Genomic DNA, 18,097 nt, shown 5'->3' with positions numbered 1-18,097 from the left:
CAGTGTGATCTTAGGCACATGTCCACAATATTACATGTAATCTACCATCTCTGTCTTTGCAAGCAGTATGTGTGTCTCTGCTCATATTATTTCACTGTATCTACAGGCCAAAAACAGGCCACCTATATATAAGCAAGACATAACATTAATTAGTAAATCGTTTTTGACACAAAGCAAAGCACATGTAATGTAAATCAGCCTTTTGTTGTATACTAGTGTTTATATTGTTTACTTATTGTAATTGCTATGTAATATGTTTGTAGTGGTCTATAATATGTTATTTTTTGTTTACCACAGATTATAATCATCTATACAAACAAAGAAAAAAATGCCTTCGAAAGAAAGACGTGAAAAAGTTTATAAAACAAAATTAAGGTCTAAGGAAAAAGAAAATCAAGAACCAACCAAAATAAAATCTTCAGAGAAAAAAAAATGCTCCTGGTAAGCAAACTAAAAATTTTCTCAGGAACTTATTGAAATGTCAAGAAAAAAAAGTTTTTTTGCAAACAAGAATGAAGCACCTGTAATTAGAAAAAAGTCAGGATGTCCTTCTAAAAATGTTAGACCTGTACAAGGAGATGATATTTTCTATAAGAAAAGAAGGAGAAATAAATTTATTGAAATTCGTAGACGAATGTTTTATAACAGAATAGTATCAAATGTATTAAAAAATGTAAAGAGGTATCAAAAAAGACTGCTTTTTACAAGAAAAAAAACATAGTTAAGATTGTGGATGAAGCATTTAAAGTGAAAAATAAATTGTTTAGTTTAATAATGAATAGAATTCGTACACTCGATAAGGTAATCAATGTGTTCAAATCAAAATGTAAGTGGAGGAGAGTAATTAATCGGACTAATTTTTGTGATTTTTTTCTGGAGAATGAAAGCATAGTTCAAGTTCTGAGCCATTTTTTAATGAAGAAAGTTACTTTCAGGATAATGATTTGGTGCATGCAGTTGACACCAGTGGTCGAGCATATGAGGTGAAGGACGGTTGTCCGGTTGAAAAAGAAGAGATTGTGCCTAGAAACAAAGAAGAGGTGTTAGCTGGTGAGGCTTTAGGGAGATGTCCTAAGGCTCCAGTGTATACTTGGAATTGTAGTAGCATTTGTAGTGTGCGACAGGATTCAATTGATTTGTTTCGCACTTTCTTACGGACATATACTAAGAAAAGTGTGAAACAAAAAATGAAAATTTTACAAAAGTTAGATCCTTGTAGAGTGACAGAAAAAACAGGTTTGCAAGGGCATTCACTGGCTTGTCTTTCAAGAAAAGTATGTCAGAGTGTTTTTCACCATTTTAGGAGGTTAGCAGTGCATCATAATAAAGTGAGGAAATTAGTGAGAAGGTTGTATTATGCAAAAAGTCCAGCACTTAAACTAAAACAGTTAAACAGTGCTCTTTTGCATGGAACTGAATTAGATGTGAAACACATTTGTGATGAAATTGAGTTTTGTTACTTTGGTGAAAAAGAGGTCAGTCCAGAAATTGATACAGTAATAGAAGGTAATGTAGAAGAGAATGTAGAGATTTTAAGTACAGACAAATTTGAAAATGAAATTACAAAGTTTAAGGTCAATTCAAGTGAAAGGCCTAATGTTTCTTGTGTGTGTTGTCGACGAACTCATTATAAGCATTAGATTAGATTAGTTGATTTAAATGTAAAAAGCGAAAAGGTAAATAATAATGAGTGGAAGGATTTTGCAACTTATTTGTTGGTAGAAAATAGTTTTGATTTGGGCTCTGATCAACGTATTTGTTAATATTGCTATAATAAATTAAATGAAAACAGAATGCCTGCTAGAGCTGTTAATGATAATCTGGAGTTGGTAGACATTCCTTCTGAATTGATGGATTTAAATACCTATGAGTCTATTCTGATTCAATGTGTGCATCCTTTTCAGGCTATTGTTCGCATGGAGCCTAAGACAGGGACATTGCCTCCTTCAGATTTACAGAGAGGATTAAAGGGAAGAGTTGTTTATTTGCCTCTACATTTTAAGAAAAATATTGATACAATTGGAGTCGAAAAAGTAGAAGAGGAACCTCTGGTTATTCCAGTTAATGGTGTTCCGACAAAAAGTAAGAAAATCTGGCAAGAATTAGTGGATGTTAGGAAAGTCAAAAAGGCAACGTTGTATCTAAGAGGAAACAACTGTACAAGACAGCACTGATGTCTCTGCTGGGCAAATAGAAAAAGTTGATGTCTCTAGAAGTGAAGAAATTTATGAACATTATGGTGTTCATCATTGCATTCCAAAGAAGTAATCGGGAATGCTATTGATTTGTTTCTGATGAAAAAAGCCGAAGGAAGTCCCATTAGTGTATGTGAAAAAAATTTGGAAGCTCGTTGTTTTCCACAGTTATTTCCAACAGGTGAAGGTGGACGATATGACGACTGAGCTGTTCAAATTCCTGCATCTGAATACCGGACTTCAAGATTATATGCAGAAGATCCAAGGTTTCGTCAATGCATTCCATATTTGTTCCATCTACTGTTTGAGAGTGATTTGTCTGGACTTTCCTATGCAGTAAACCATATACTGAAAAGTGGAACACATCTTCAAAATGTTTCGGCAAGGGATTTTATGGATAAAGTGAAACTGCAAGACAGTGTTTTGGAATCTTAGCTAATTAATCTCATGGCATGTCAGCGTGGTACTAACGAGTATTGGTACCGTCGTCATGGGGAATTGAAATGTATGCTAAGAAACTTAGGAACTCCTACATGGTTCCTCACTCTTAGCTGTGCTGAGTATGCTTGGGAAGACTTACTTGAATTTCTACGAGAGGCAAATAAAAACATTGAAAATATTGAATACAAGACACCTGGAGAACTGTGCTCTTTGGATCCAGTTAATGTATGCAGATATTTCAATAATAGGTTTGAAGCTATGATGTCTTTTATTACAAACAAAAAAAATCAAGCAAGAGGTGCTCCTCACATACATATGCTGCTATGGATTAAAGATGCACCAACATTCGGAACAGATTCAGATGAGAAAGTGATGAGTTTCATTGAGCAGTATTCTACATGTGCTGTTCCGAAAAGTACAGAAGAAAATAATTTGGGACATCAAGTTTTACGCTTTCAAACCCATCGTTGTGGGAAATACTGTCATCGAAAATACAAATCCGAGGACAAGTTCTACACGAAATGTCATTTTGCATTTCCACGTCCAGTAACATCGAAAGGAAGAGTCAACAAGAAAATCACCCAAAAATACATACAACCTAAGAAGAAATGAGGAATCCAAGGGGCATATGTATCATTGCAATTCGCATTCGAAAAGGCCTAAATTCGCAGAATTTCGGCCTTTGCGAATGCGAATTCTCAATATGGTATGTATTAAACAAATGCGGTACAAAATAAGGAATCGCACAATTTGCTATTCCTTATTTTGCGATTGCATTTAAGGAATCGCAAAATTTGCGATTCCTTAAATGCAATGTATGATGCAATAAAATATTGCTAATTGTTCCTAAGGAATCGCAAATTACCACCAACTTCAAGTTGGTGGTAAGTTGCGAATTCCTTTTAAAAAGCATTTTATTTAAAAACAAAAGGTGCCATGTGACGCTCATACATGCCCTTAGGGCACGTATGTGCGCCATATGCGCACACATGTCATTTTCAGGGGTGCAGCAGGGTGTCCTTTGGACACCCCTGCACCCTTGAAAATATTCTCAATTCGCGATTAGCTAATTGCTAATCGCACATTTCCCCTTCATTCCTATGGGCCTCCTGGCCCATAGAAATGAATGGGAAATTATTCCTTAATTGCGATTAGCAATTTGCTAATCGCATTAAGGAATATTAAGAGATCGCTAAAAAGAAGCTGATTTCTACATACATACCATTTTGCGATTCCTAAATAGCGATTCCTTAAAAATCGCTATTTAGGAATCGCACAATGGAATGTTGATACATATCGCCCTAAATACATAAATGACTACAACCCAGTCATTTTGTCCATGTGGAATGCTAACATGGATATTCAATATGTGGCTGACAACTCTATTGCTGTGGCTCGATATGTGACGTCTTACATCACAAAATCAGAAAAGACGGAACTGAAAGAAATGTGGGAGGAAATTTCACATGAAAAGAGTCTAAGCAAGAAATTATTCAGTTACAGTCTGAAGATGTTGTCGCATCGAGAAATTGGAGCATATGAATGTCTGATCGGTTATCATCAGCAAGTCTATATGGCAAATCTAGAACCATCATTTGGGTGAGTCTAGGTCTTGCTGCAACACAAAACCGAGTTTTTTAATCTTTACACGAAATAGACTATTTGGCGGAGAAAGAACTAGATAGTACAGATATTTTGAAGACAAACATGTTGGATACATACTAATCAAATAGAAGTACTCACCTTGAGAACGTTTGTCTCTATGAAGTTCTGTAAACTTATACTTTTAAAAACAACGTCACAGAAGACATCAATAAAGGTGTATATGCAGTAATTGGTTGTGAAGGCTGTCTAGTGAAACAAAGAAAAGGCAATTTGATTAATCATCGAAAATTGAGTTGTGAATCTCCAGACAAAAGAGAATTTTATTACTTAGCTCTTTTGCAACTCTTTAAGCCTTGGCGTACAGAAGAGGAACTACTTGGAGATTTTCTTACTTATGAAGATTCGTTCAATGCAGCCAAGGATACCATAGAATGTCCTGTTTTTTCAAATTATCTGCAAATGTTGAACGAGGAAATACAGCAAGAAGCTACAATTGCAGCAGAGATTGCTAGAGACAGTTCTCAAGATAGTCAGAGTTCTGCTTCATTGAGTCAGGATCCACTAGGAGGACCAATTATACAAAATGAAGCTGCCACTGCCATGGATGAAGTTAAAAGAGCCATGGAACAAGCTCAGGAGGATGGAGTTCACTTAGAAGATTTTGAAAAAGAACTAAACGTTGAGCGGAGACAAATATATGACGAAGTCACAGAACACATTGAGCATGGTTTATCTCATGACAAAAAAGAGTGCTCATGTACATCATTTATACCTGTCCGACTGTATGTGAGTGGAGAAGCAGGAACTGGCAAAAGTTTCCTGATTAAAGCGATTGCAACATATTTGCAGAAAACACCGGAGTCATCGCTCTCTTGTGTTGTTACTGCTCCAACTGGGTTGGCAGCACACAACATTAAAGGGATTACTTTACATCGCTTATTGATGCTGCCAGTGGAGCATGATAACAAATTACAATTCCACAAGCTATCTGGAGAAGCTTGTTATGAAGTTTCAAGAGTCCTAAAGAAAATGAAACTTCTTATCATTGATGAAGTAAGCATGGTATCAAATGTAATGCTTGCTTTTGTGCATTTAAGAATGCAAGAAATTCTTAAAACAGAGTATGATGTGTTACTTGGAGGCAAACACATTATCGTTTTTGGAGATCTATTGCAACTAACTCCAGTGAAAGGACAGCCAGTGTTTAAAATGCGTACACATGAAGATACCAGGAAGTGCCTAGGAAGCATTGGAAATGTTAACATATGGTTAAATTTCAAATATGCAGAACCGCTTCAAAATATGCGACAGGCAAAGGATGAAGATTATAAAAATATTCTACAAGATGTAAGAATTGGAAAACTAACTGAGCATGGCAAAGAAGCTTTACATGGACGATTAATTTCAAATTTGTTTCCAAAAGAAAACATTCTCCCAGAGAATATTTTTATGAAAATTCCTGAAAACAAATCTGTTATATGCTTGATGCCAACTCTAAAAGAATGTTCAATCTTCAACAACAAAATGTTAAAGTTAGAAAATCAAGAGATTGTGAAACTGGAAGCTATTGATAAAATAGAACATGAAGGAGCAACTATTGTTTTGTCTGAAAATTTTAATCAAAATTGGATTCTTTAGAGAAGACAATATCTAAAACTGCTGGATTAGAAAAGACTGTATGCATCTTTAAATTGTCGTATAATTTTACGACGTAATTTACATGTGGAAAGAGGTTTAGTAAATGGAGCAATGGGTCATGTTGTTGATTTTGTGAATTACCGAAATAGAGATGGAATTGAATTTATAAAAATTAAATTTGATGGTATTGAAGAAGTACAACAAATCATTCGTTGTTCTGCTCGATTTTTGCTTGTGAAAGATTTATATGTCCGCCGAAAACAGTTTCCTGTTTCTTTGGTATATGCAGTGACTATTCATGAATATCAAGTTTTAAGTGTGGATACTGCTTTGGTGAATATTGGAAATTCTGTGTTCAAGGAGGGTATGGCATATGCTGCTTTATCTCGAGTCAGAACTTTATCTGGATTGTACTTGATTGATTTTAATGAGACAAAGATAAATGCAGATCTAAATTGTGTAAAATAATATAATAGGTTAAGAAGAGAGTAGGCTCCAAATTTACCTCAATATCCTCTATTTGAAAAGCGTGTGGTAGGCGGAAAAAGAAGAAATGATAAAAATTGTAGTGAAGTTGTAGCAAAAAGAAAAAAAGTAGATGAACCAGTAATTGTAAGCAGAAAGGAAAAGGATTCAGGTAAAGATGTTGTTGGATTTCAGTTTGAAAACAGTTCTGGTGTCAACTGCTATGCTAATGTAGTGGTTAACGTTGTTTTTTTTCTCCAAACTGTACAAGAACAGATTGCTGAAAATCGTGATCAAACATTTTGTTCTTTATTAAATTCCGTGTTTGACAAATGTAGCAGTGATAGAACAAAAATACAAAGTGTTTCTGAAATTCGAAATGTTTTAGACATATGTTCTGGTCAAAAACAATTTTCACAGAATATTCAGCAAGATTGTCAGGAATTTCTAATGTATATGCTGGTTGTTTTACAAGATGAAGGTGTAGATGTAGAAAATCTTTTTGGCCTTTCTTATAAATGGCAGCATGACTGCGACAATTGCTCCTTTTCAAGTAGTACTACAATAAACACTGAAAGATTTATATATTTGACTTTACCAGACTGCAAATCAGTGTCATTTAATAATCTAGTTAGACAAGCAAATCAAAGCATGGCCTGTACTCAATGTAAATCTGCAATTCTATCAACATTATTCATACAAAGATATGGACAGTATGTAATTTTAATGTTCCATTGATGTAGACCTGATAGAACTAAATTGACAACTTTAATAAAAAATGTTGTGGCTTCTCAATTATCAATTTCAGGAAGAACCTTTTCAACTGCAGCAATTATTTACCATGATGGTCCTTCAACAACATCAGGACATTACACAGCGTATTTAAAGTATCATAAAGGATGGATTCACTGTAATGATACTCAATTGACTTTCAAACAACGTTTGCCTTCTGACTTATAAAATTCTTACCTAGTGTTCTTACAACCGAAGTTTTAGGGAAAGGTAATTGGCCTATGAAGATTACAGCAGTTATTAAAATGTAGTTTGCTGTTCAAAATTACTTTCAAAGTGACAGTGATGAAGATAATCAAAAACATGTAGTTCTGATAGAGGTAGTATATGTATTTCACATAGTATGTGCTGTGAGTATTATAGAAAATATTAGTAAAAAGTAAGCTAGAGGTGGAAATAAAACTATTGTTTCGTAATGTAAAAAATGTTGGAGCTTTTCTTTCAGAAACTCGGGTAAATGAGAGATTAAGAAGACTCTTGACTAGTTTCCGAAGAAAAGGACTTTCCATATACTATTTGGCCTCGTGGAAAAGTGGATGGATCAAAAGTGAGTTTAGATATGTTTTTTCAAACTTTTACATTATTTAAGAAAAGTTTGTATGGGTTTTTTAAACACAATCATTTTGATTGTGTTTTTTTTGCCCGCTGTTATATGATGAGTACTATTGAAGTCACTGTTTTAAGTGAAATTCAATATATTCTGAGAACAGCAAAAATAAACCATGTAACATGTTGTTGAAATTATTTTGTATTTTCTATTATTAAATATATATTATTTTTCCATTCTGTTATGCTCACTTACCTATTTCCACCCTCTATCACTCCTCTTAACTCACCCTCTCTGGGCTTTTTTCACTCTCCCTCACCTCCCTTCCCTTATTCCACTTTCCTCACTTATCCTCATTCTCCACTCCTTCACGGCCCTTTCCCTCTCTCTCAACCACTACTTTCCTACTGTCAGTCACTCTACTTCACTCCCCTTCCCCTTGTTTCCTTTCTTTGTTCCCTCAATAATTCCCCTTCTCTCACTCACCTTATTACACTTCACTCACTCCTTCTCTCACTTCCTCTGTCCTCTCACATCCTCACTCCCTTTCCATCACTCCCTGTCTCTTATCTTCAGTCTCTCGATCCTCTCACTCTCTCACTCCTCTTCCGTCATGCTTACTCCCTAAAACTCACCCATACTCCCTTACTTATCTTTCTTTGCTCTCTTACTCAGTTCCTTTCTGCCACTCTTTCCTGCACTACCTTTATGTTCTCACTCCTTCACTTTCTTTGTCTCAAGCTCACTTGCTTTTATCCTGTTTTTATTTTCCCTTTTTCATCAACCTCTCTCTCCTTCACTCACCCTCCCTTACCCTTGTTCCCTTACTTCAGTTCCTACAGTTATCCTCATTCATCATCTTTAACTACCCTTCTTCTTTCTCTCATCACACACTCACCTTTTCCCAGTTCTTTTTTTTTCAGTTTTCTTCCCTTTCTTTCCTTCCTTTGCTCCCTCAGACATTCTCCTTCTTTCACTCACCTTACTGCTGTTTAGTCACTCTTTCTCTGACTCACCTCTGTTCTCTCATATTCTCACTTGTCTTCCCTCACTCCCTCTCTGTTACCTTCACTCCCATTGTCTCCTCACTGTCTTACAACCCTACATTCACCCTCACTCACCTTCCATGCCTCATTGTCATTAATCTACCATTATTCACTCCTGCTTCACTGTCACTCACTCCCCTTTCTTTACTCCCCTTTCTGCCTTTAGTTTTCTTTTTTTTTTTATAAAATTGCCTTTAGTTTTCTTAATGCATATTCCTTTAGGATCTTACTCACCTTCAGTTTATTTCTTTCTCCTGCTCTTGTTCAATGTCACTGAATGTATCCATGTCATTATCCTTTTAGTAATTTTCTCTCTCTCTATTTCTTTTTAACTCTCCCTGACCTTCACCATTCCTTTGTTTTTCTTTCTGAGTCCTTCACTTCTACTTTATCTCTTTTATGACTTTTAATCTCCTAGTTTGTCTCTTGTATTGTAAAGTATATATTATAAATATTCTAACATATTTTTTATCTTTCACAGATATACATTTTAATGAAAATATGTAATTAAGTTTACATTACTTATAAGGTAAGTTTGATGTACAAAATGTACTTTCCCTATACTCTTTTCCTTAACCTCACTACTCTTTTCTGATACTCCCGCACCTCTGTTCCCTTATTGCGCTTGCCTCACTTATTCAGAATCCCCACGTTTACTCCCCTTTTCTTCACTCCTCTCTCACACTCACCTTCTTTCAGACCTTCTCCTTTACTTTCTTTCCTCTCTCTTCTCTTACTTCACTCCTTTACTCTTTTCCCTTCCCTTACTCTCCTTACTCCACTTCACTAACTCCTTCTCTTTCTTCCTCTGTCCTCTTAGTTCTACACTCCCCTTCCCTCAATCTCTCTTTGTTAGCCTCATTCTCTCTGTCCCCTTAGTCTCTCACTCCTCTTCTGTCACGCTCACTGCCTATAACTCAGCCATACTCCCACACTCACCTTCTTTTCAGACCTTCTCCTTTACTTATCTTCCTCTCTCTTCCCTTCTTTCGCTTCTTCACTCTTTTCCCTTCCCTTACTCTCCTTACTCCACTTCACTAACTCCTTCTCTTTCTTCCTCTGTCCTCTTAGTTCTACACTCCCCTTCCCTCAATCTCTCTTTGTTAGCCTCATTCTCTCCGTCCCCTTAGTCTCTCATTCCTCTTCTGTCACGCTCACTGCCTATAACTCAGCCATACTCCCACACTCACCTTCTTTTCAGACCTTCTCCTTTACTTATCTTCCTCTCTCTTCCCTTCTTTCGCTTCTTCACTCTTTTCCCTTCCCTTACTCTCCTTACACCACTTCATTAACTCCTTCTCATACTCCCTCTGTCCTGTTAGTTCGACACTCCCCTTCCCTCATTCTCTCTCTGTCACCCTCATTCTCTCCGTCCCTTTAATCTCTCACTCCTCTTCTGTCACACTCACTCCGTATAACTCAGTCATACTCCCACACTCACCTTCTTTCAGACTTTCTCCTTTACTTTCCTTCCTCTCTCTTCCCTTCTTTCGCTTCTTCACTCTTTTCCCTTCCCTTACTCTCCTTACTGCACTTCATTAACTCATTTTCTTACTCCCTCTGTCCTCTTACTTCTACACTCCCCTTCCCTGATTCTCTCTCTGTTAGCCTCATTCTCTCCGTCCCCTTAGTCTCTCACACCTCTTCTATCACACTCACTCCCTATAACTCAGCCATACTCCCACACTCACCTTTTTTCAACCCTTCTCCTTTACTTTCCTTCCTGTCTCTCTCCTTCTTTTGCTTCTTCACTCTTTTCTCTTCCCTTACTCTCCTTACTCCACTTCACTAACTCCTTCTCTTACTCCCTCAGTCCTCTTACTTCTATACTCCCCTTCCCTCATTCTCTCTCTGTTAGCCTCATTGTCTCTGACCCCTTAGTTTGTCACTCCTCTTCTATTACGCTCACTCCCTATAACACAGCCACACTCCCTCACTTATGTTTCTTTCCTCCCTCAGTCCTCTACTCTCACTTTTTCTTTCACTTTCTCTGTCTCTTCACTCCCTTACTCCCCTTGTCTCACACTCACTTGCCTTTATCCAGTCTGTATCTCCACTCTTTCATCAACATCACTGCTCTTTTCTTACCCTTCAACACCCCATTCCTTTACTACATTTTCTTCACTTATCCTTATTCCCCTTGTTCACTCTCCTTCTCCTCACTCACCTCCCACACTCACCTTCTTTCAGTCTCCCTACTTCACTTCCCTTCCCTTCCCCTGTCGTCCCTTTCTTTGCTTTCTCACTCATTTTCCTTTCCTCTCTCACTGCACTCCACTTCAGTTACTCCTTTTGAATTTGTTAAGAATACAGCTTTTTGAGAATTGGAGGTAGTTCTAAAAAGAACTGTTTTTTTTCTTCTTTTTTCTCAACAAAAACAAAAGCAGGGAATGCAAAACTGCTCAACAGGAGCAAAAAAAAAGGGGATAAATTAGGGCTGGGGAGGGCAGCGGTGTTCTTGCCTCTTGCGTGTATTGAGCTTGATGCTCTGCTCCCCATAGCAAAGCAATTCATCGCATTGCTTGCATTTTATAGTAATATCATTAAAAACAGGTTGAATGTTCGGAATCATCTCTAATTCCGCTGCACGTCCTCTCCCTGATGTTGTGGCTCCTCCTGTTGATGTAGAGGCACCATCCCTTGGGGAATTACATGCCAGGTCTCGGACACTCTCCCGGGCATAGTTCTGAGGATGCCTGCGTTGAACGTGGCGAATCATGGTTGAATTTCCCAAACTGTACTTCCTTCTGGGGTCTCCTAGGGAAAGTACAGTTTGGCAGATTTTACATTCAACTTTGGGAGCATTCACCTTTTTTAATCCTTCAGGTATTGAAAAAAACTTCCAAATAAAATGTTCTTTGACCTTGGGCTGAGGAGGCTCTTCATCAATGAAACCATCTAACTCCTCACTGCTGCTGGGTGCTCTGGCAGCCATTCTTTCCACAAAATGGTAGGACAGAAAAAAACAGGTCTTGCTGTCACCAAAGTGAAAGAAGAAGTGAAGGAAAAGGGTGGGGTTTTCATTAGTTGTAAAAAAAACTGTTAACAACCAATGAAAAGAGTTATTTTAAGGTCACATGACCTGACGCGCTTACGCTGCGCGCACCGGAGCGCTTCCGGGGGCACTAACGCGGCGCAAAAGTAGGCGCTTCCGGGGGCGCTTACGTGGCGCGCCTGAATGATGTTTTGGTTGCTTTAGGGAAATACAAAATCATTTTCATTCGGAAAATCAAAAATACTACTTTTATAAGTATGGTACTGAATGTCTTGCATTATTATTTAGATTTCATACATATTTTTTTTTACGAACGCAGAAATAGCGCTCTCACTGCGCTCTCCGGAGAGCTTACCGGTGCGCGCACCCTGAGCGCTCCAAGTCAAAATGATACGGGTAAGCTTACCGGTGCGCGCACCCTGAGCGCCCCAGGACAAAATTATGAAAAAAAAACATGAAAAATACATAGAAAAAAAAAAATGAAAAAAATAATAATAATAATAATTAATAGTTATAAAAAATTCACTGAAAAAACCATAGGTTTCACAATCGTTATAGTTAAGAATTAGCTTTTAAAAAACCTTTGAAATTCACTGAAAAAACCATAGGTTTAACACTCGTTATAGTTAGGAATTAGCATTTAAAAAACCTTTGAAATTTACTGAAAAAACCATAGGTTTCACACCAGTTATAGTTAGCTGGACATTTTACTCATACAAAACCATTGAAATTCCCACGTTATAGTTAGTTGGACTCACTATAACTTGCGCGCCCGCAATCCACTGCTGATGATGTCACATATTACATCATTCATGACATGGTCAGTGACATCACTGATGACATCACTGATGACATCGCAAATGACATCACTGATGACATCACTAATGACATCTCAAATTACATCACTGATGACATCACTGATTACATCATCCATGTGATAATGCAATACACCTATGCCATCTGGTTCTTGTCCCTCTGTGTCCCCCGGCTACCCGGCTTCTAAGTCAAGTATGAACAAGGAGTCTGCCTGTCAGTTGCCGAGCTTTCCAATACCCTCGTTGGAGGAGTTTTGTGCTCTGGCTAACTGTGTATCATCTGGCTCCCCTCTTGATCCCATGCCGCACAAGATCTGGAAGGCCTTCCAGGGCGAGCTGTTTCCCCCGCTCCACTCAATCTGTTGCCAATCGTTAGCTACTGCATCTGTACCAGACTGCTGGAAATTGGCAATTGTAACACCTCTGCTAAAAAAGGCTACTTTGGACCCCCTCTGCCCAGCCAATTATAGGCCTATCTCGCTGCTACCATTCGCGATAAAGATCTTAGAGAAGTGGGTTACGAGAGCCTTGGCCAACTTCCTGGAATCCAACTCCAGTCTGGATGTAGCTCAATTTGGCTTCAGACCGGGCCACGGTACTGAGACTGCTCTGGTTACCGTGTTGAATGATCTGCGAACGCATGTCGACAGGGGCAAGTCAGCATTTTTAGTACTGCTTGACATGTCGGCCGCGTTCGACACGGTGAACCATGAGGTCCTCTTGGGCCGTCTCGGTAATGCGGAAATAACGGGCTCGGCACTAGCCTGGTTATCATCATATCTGGATAACAGACAACAGGCAGTAACACTACCACCTTTCCGTTCTGCCATACGCCAGGTGAACCAGGGTGTCCCCCAGGGTTCGGCGATAAGTCCGATTCTTTTTAATCTGTACCTCCGCCCCCTGATACAACTTATAAGGTCTTTCGGTATTCAAGTCATCAACTATGCCGATGATACACAATTGATTTTTTCTTTTGAGGGTTCAGAGGCAGTGTCGAGGGACACTTTCCATCAGTGTATGTCGGCCACAGCAGAGTGGTTGCAAGCCAATTCACTCCAATTCAATGGCGCAAAGACGGAGATATTGCACTGCTCTTCAGACCGACTCCCTCGCCCATTGCCGGAAGACTTCTGGCCTAGTTCCATTCCAGGCTCGGTGGAGGCAGCAGATTCGGCCCGCAATCTGGGAGTCATGTTTGAGCCGAACCTGCAATTGGACGTCTCGGTGAACAGGACTGTTGGGACATGTATGGGCCTGCTCCGTGCTCTACGGAAGATACTGCCGCTTCTCCCGCGGGAAGCCAGAGTAGAAGTAGTGCGTAGTACCATCCTCAGTAGGTTAGACTACTGCAACGCACTACTTCTAGGAGCCCCAAAGGTTTTGATCCATAAATTACAACGGGTTCAAAACATGGCGGCTAAACTAGCCCTAACCTTGCCTCGCTCGGCTTCTTCTGCCGGAGCTCTGGCAATCTTACATTGGTTACCGGTCCAGCAGAGGATCTCCTATAAGGCTTTGTGCCTGATTTTTGGTGCACTGCATGGTCAAGGACCAATACCACTGCAAAACCTCTTTTCGTGGTATCAGGCTGCCAGACCTCTGAGATCCGCCTCAGCGTTCTTAGTGAAAATCCCAAGAATAAACAGAGTGAGAATGGGCGGCCGCGCCTTCAGTTTTACGGCCGCCACAATGTGGAACACTCTACCTTTAACACTGAGGAGCAGTCAAAATTTGATTTTATTTAAAAAGGACCTTAAAACCTTTCTCTTCCCTAGAGCAGAATAAATGGTATAGCAGATGGTGGAACTGATCTCAGCGCCAGGATACCCGCTGGGTGACAGCTGCGCTTAATAAGCATTAAAATACATACATACATACATACATACAATACACCTCCTCACACTCTAATCTAACCTATGATACACCTAGTGTTAAATACAAACTACCATTCCTGAAACCATTGACACAGTAAAACCACTTACCACATACGCACTCACTGATTTCTAGGTCTACACACACATCTACTCATTCACCCATACAATCTTTCATAAATACAGTCACTCATCAATACAACACTATCATATGCACTCATACACCTATGCAGACACTCACACACTGCCACTCATCCATGGAGTTACTCACACACCTAGTCAGTCATGCAAAGAGTTAATCACACTCCAATTTCCTCATCTATACAGTTATACAGACAACACCTCAATTATACAAACATATACTAACACATACTTACTCTCTTATACAATCACTGATACAAGTACACATTGATCCATACAGCCACTCGCACAATCACTCGCTTTCATGTATAGTCATTTATATATGCCAACTCTCACATGCACTGTGTTTTACATATGTACTTTCTTGGACATGTAGCACTGACATATCCATTCACTCACCAACACAGCCATGCACACAGTCAACCGCCCATACAGCTGTTTTCTCATGCACTCTTGAACCCATACACCTAGTTAATCAACTGCTCACACATCAATGCACAGAGTCACACACCTCCCAGCCACCCACACACACACTCAGTCTCCCATACAAATACTTGGGCAACCAATCAATAACCCATATAGCCACTCATATAGCTACTGATCAACACATGCAGCAGCTTACACAACAACAGACATACTGATGCACACATTCAGACAGTTTAGTCACTAACCCATGCATTCAGTAAGACACATTTAATCACTCACTCATACAGTCAGTCACGCACCAACTAAATCCTTCATCCAGACACTTATACACCCACTCATTCTTAAATATGTAAAACATATTTAAACTTTACAGAAACACACAGTTACTGGATGATGTCATCAGTGATGTCATTTGAGATGTCATCAGTGATGTCATTAGTGATGTCACTGACCATGTCATGAATGATGTAATATGTGACATCATCAGCAGTGGATTGCGGGCGCGCGAGTTATAGTGAGTCCAACTAACTATAACGTGGGAATTTCAATGGTTTTGTATGAGTAAAATGTCCAGCTAACTATAACTGGTGTGAAATCTATGTTTTTTTCAGTGAATATATATATAGATATACAGCAATCTCCCTTGAAGACTGAGTGGGTGTATAAATGTGTGAGTGGAGGATTTAGTAGCAATGTGATTGACTGTCTAAGTGAGGAATTTAAAGTGTCTCTCTAAATATATAGGATAGTGATTAAACTGTGTGAATACCTGTATCACTCTATCTCTTGTTGTGTAAACTAATACATAAGTTGGTTACTAGCTATGTGAAAGTATACATTAGTTATTAGTTAGTTAAAGTGAGTATGTGTATGGGATAGTGAATGAATGTGTGTGTGGTTGGGTGGGACGTGTGTGACTGTCGAAAGATGTGTAAATAGTTGATTTAGTAGGTATATTACGTTAAAACTGTATGTGGAAACAGTTGTTTGGGTGAGTGAATCTCTTTATGGGTATGGTGATGAGTAAATTTATTTCTCAATGATATATGTCCAACAAACTAAAAATATAAAAGGCAGTGTATGTGACAGTTGTTGTATATAAATAAGTATACATACGACTCAGTGATTGTATGACTGATGTATGGGTAACTCTATACTTGTAATAGTGATTTTTTAACACACTAAGTATGAGTTACTATCTATATGAATAAATAAAGTGGTGTTTGTGTATGTGTGTATCTTAGTAAATATAAGTATGATTCTTTGCATAAGTGAGTAGGATGTCTGCATAAGTGAATAAGATATGTGCTGGTGTGTAATGTTGATGTAGGTGTATAAGTATATTTAATAGTGTTCTATTGATTTTTGTTAGCATGATCTTTGTTAGCAGGTATGAGTGAATCTTTGGATAAGTGTTTAGATGTGTATGTAGATGTAGGAATCACTGAGTGGGTTTTTAGAAACTTGTACTGGTGTGTCAATGGTTTCAAATTTGATTTTATCCACACTATGTGTGGGAGGGTATACTCAGAAGTGAGTCCCTTGCTCATTGCACCATCAGGATTCAAGCAAGCCGGGCCGACGAAGGCTGTGATGCCAGAAACCGGTCCCCGGAAGCTTGTCTCCTTCCCAGTATAAGAATTGGCTTGGTAGTTTGGTTTGCCCTGTTCCCATCATGCACTGGGACAGGAACAGACTAATTTGCATGTAGCCAGGTTCTGAGCTGGGATGGTGCAATGAGCTAAAAAACAGGTGATGGATTAAAACCATGATCTCTTGACTTGGTAAGAGTATTCTGCATCATTCAGAAACTCTGTCCATCACCACCCCCTTTTTCCAAAATTCAAATAGGGTACTACATATTTTATAATGAGTGTTGAAAGGTTATGCTACTGTATGATGAGGTATATCAGTGTGTCACATGGATGATGTCATCAGTGATGTCATTTGAGCTGTCATCAGTGAATTCACCAGTGATGTCACTGACCATGTCATGAATGAAGTAAAATGTGACATCATCAGCAGTGGATTGCGGGCGTGCGAGGTATAGTTAGTACAACTAACTATAACGGGGGAATTTCATTGGTTTTATACGAGTGAAATGTCCAGCTAACTATAACACCCCTGAAACCTATGTTTTTTTCAGTGAATTTCTAAGGTTTTTTAAATGCTAATTCCTAACTATAACTTGTCTGAAACATATGTTTTTTTCAGTGAATTTCAAAGCTTTTTTAAATGCTAATTCCTAACTATAACGTCTGTGAAACCCATGGTTTTTTCAGTGAATATATATATATCAAATTCAAACGGCAGCTCCTATTTCAAGCAACCAAAGGACACAAATGGGATGATGTGAAAGATCGGTTTACTTCATGCAAATCAACAGGCATAATGCATTTCGACATTCAAGTCTTCGTCAGATGCCATACAAACGGAAATGGGTTTCTACCCTCATTTAAAACTCTCTGGCTCCTCCTTGACTAGAGTACAGCTGGCCCCACTTACGAACAAAATTTAATTTGTAGTTCACTGTTTAATGTTTTTTGACTACAATTCCCAGAAGTCTCTGGATGGGTTCTCACTGTCGCTGGGGCTCTTTTTGAACAGCTGATTGCGTGCCTTGTAGCGGTTGGTACTGTGTTCCCAATAATCCGGTACTGTCCTTACTTAAATCTCTCACAACACCCCAAAACGTTTCACCTCATCCGAAACTTCTTCCAATTTTGGTCACGGAAGACATAGAACAGTGCCTGTCTTCCTCCGTTCATTCCGGGTTGCCTTCCGTACAAATGACCTATTTGCTGGGTAGGTTTTCTGAGGCGGTCCGAGGTACCTCCAATACCTTGGATAACTTCGCTTTCACCAGAACTCCCCCGAACACTTCGAAACAGGTCCTTTCACACGCTCATGGTATGCGTGCTGAAACATCAAATTCAAACGGCAGCTCCTATTTCAAGCAACCAATGGACACAAATGGGATGATGTGAAAGATCGGTTTACTTCATGCAAATCCACAGGCATAATGCATTTCGACGTTCATATATATATATATATATATATATATATATTTCAACAACGATTTCCGAGGAAAACGAACAAAAGCCGCTACTCCAGTCA

This window comes from Lissotriton helveticus, chromosome 4_1, assembly GCF_964261635.1.
Source record: "Lissotriton helveticus chromosome 4_1, aLisHel1.1, whole genome shotgun sequence".
NCBI lineage: Eukaryota > Metazoa > Chordata > Amphibia > Caudata > Salamandridae > Lissotriton > Lissotriton helveticus.
Note: the sequence above shows the minus strand (reverse complement) of the source record.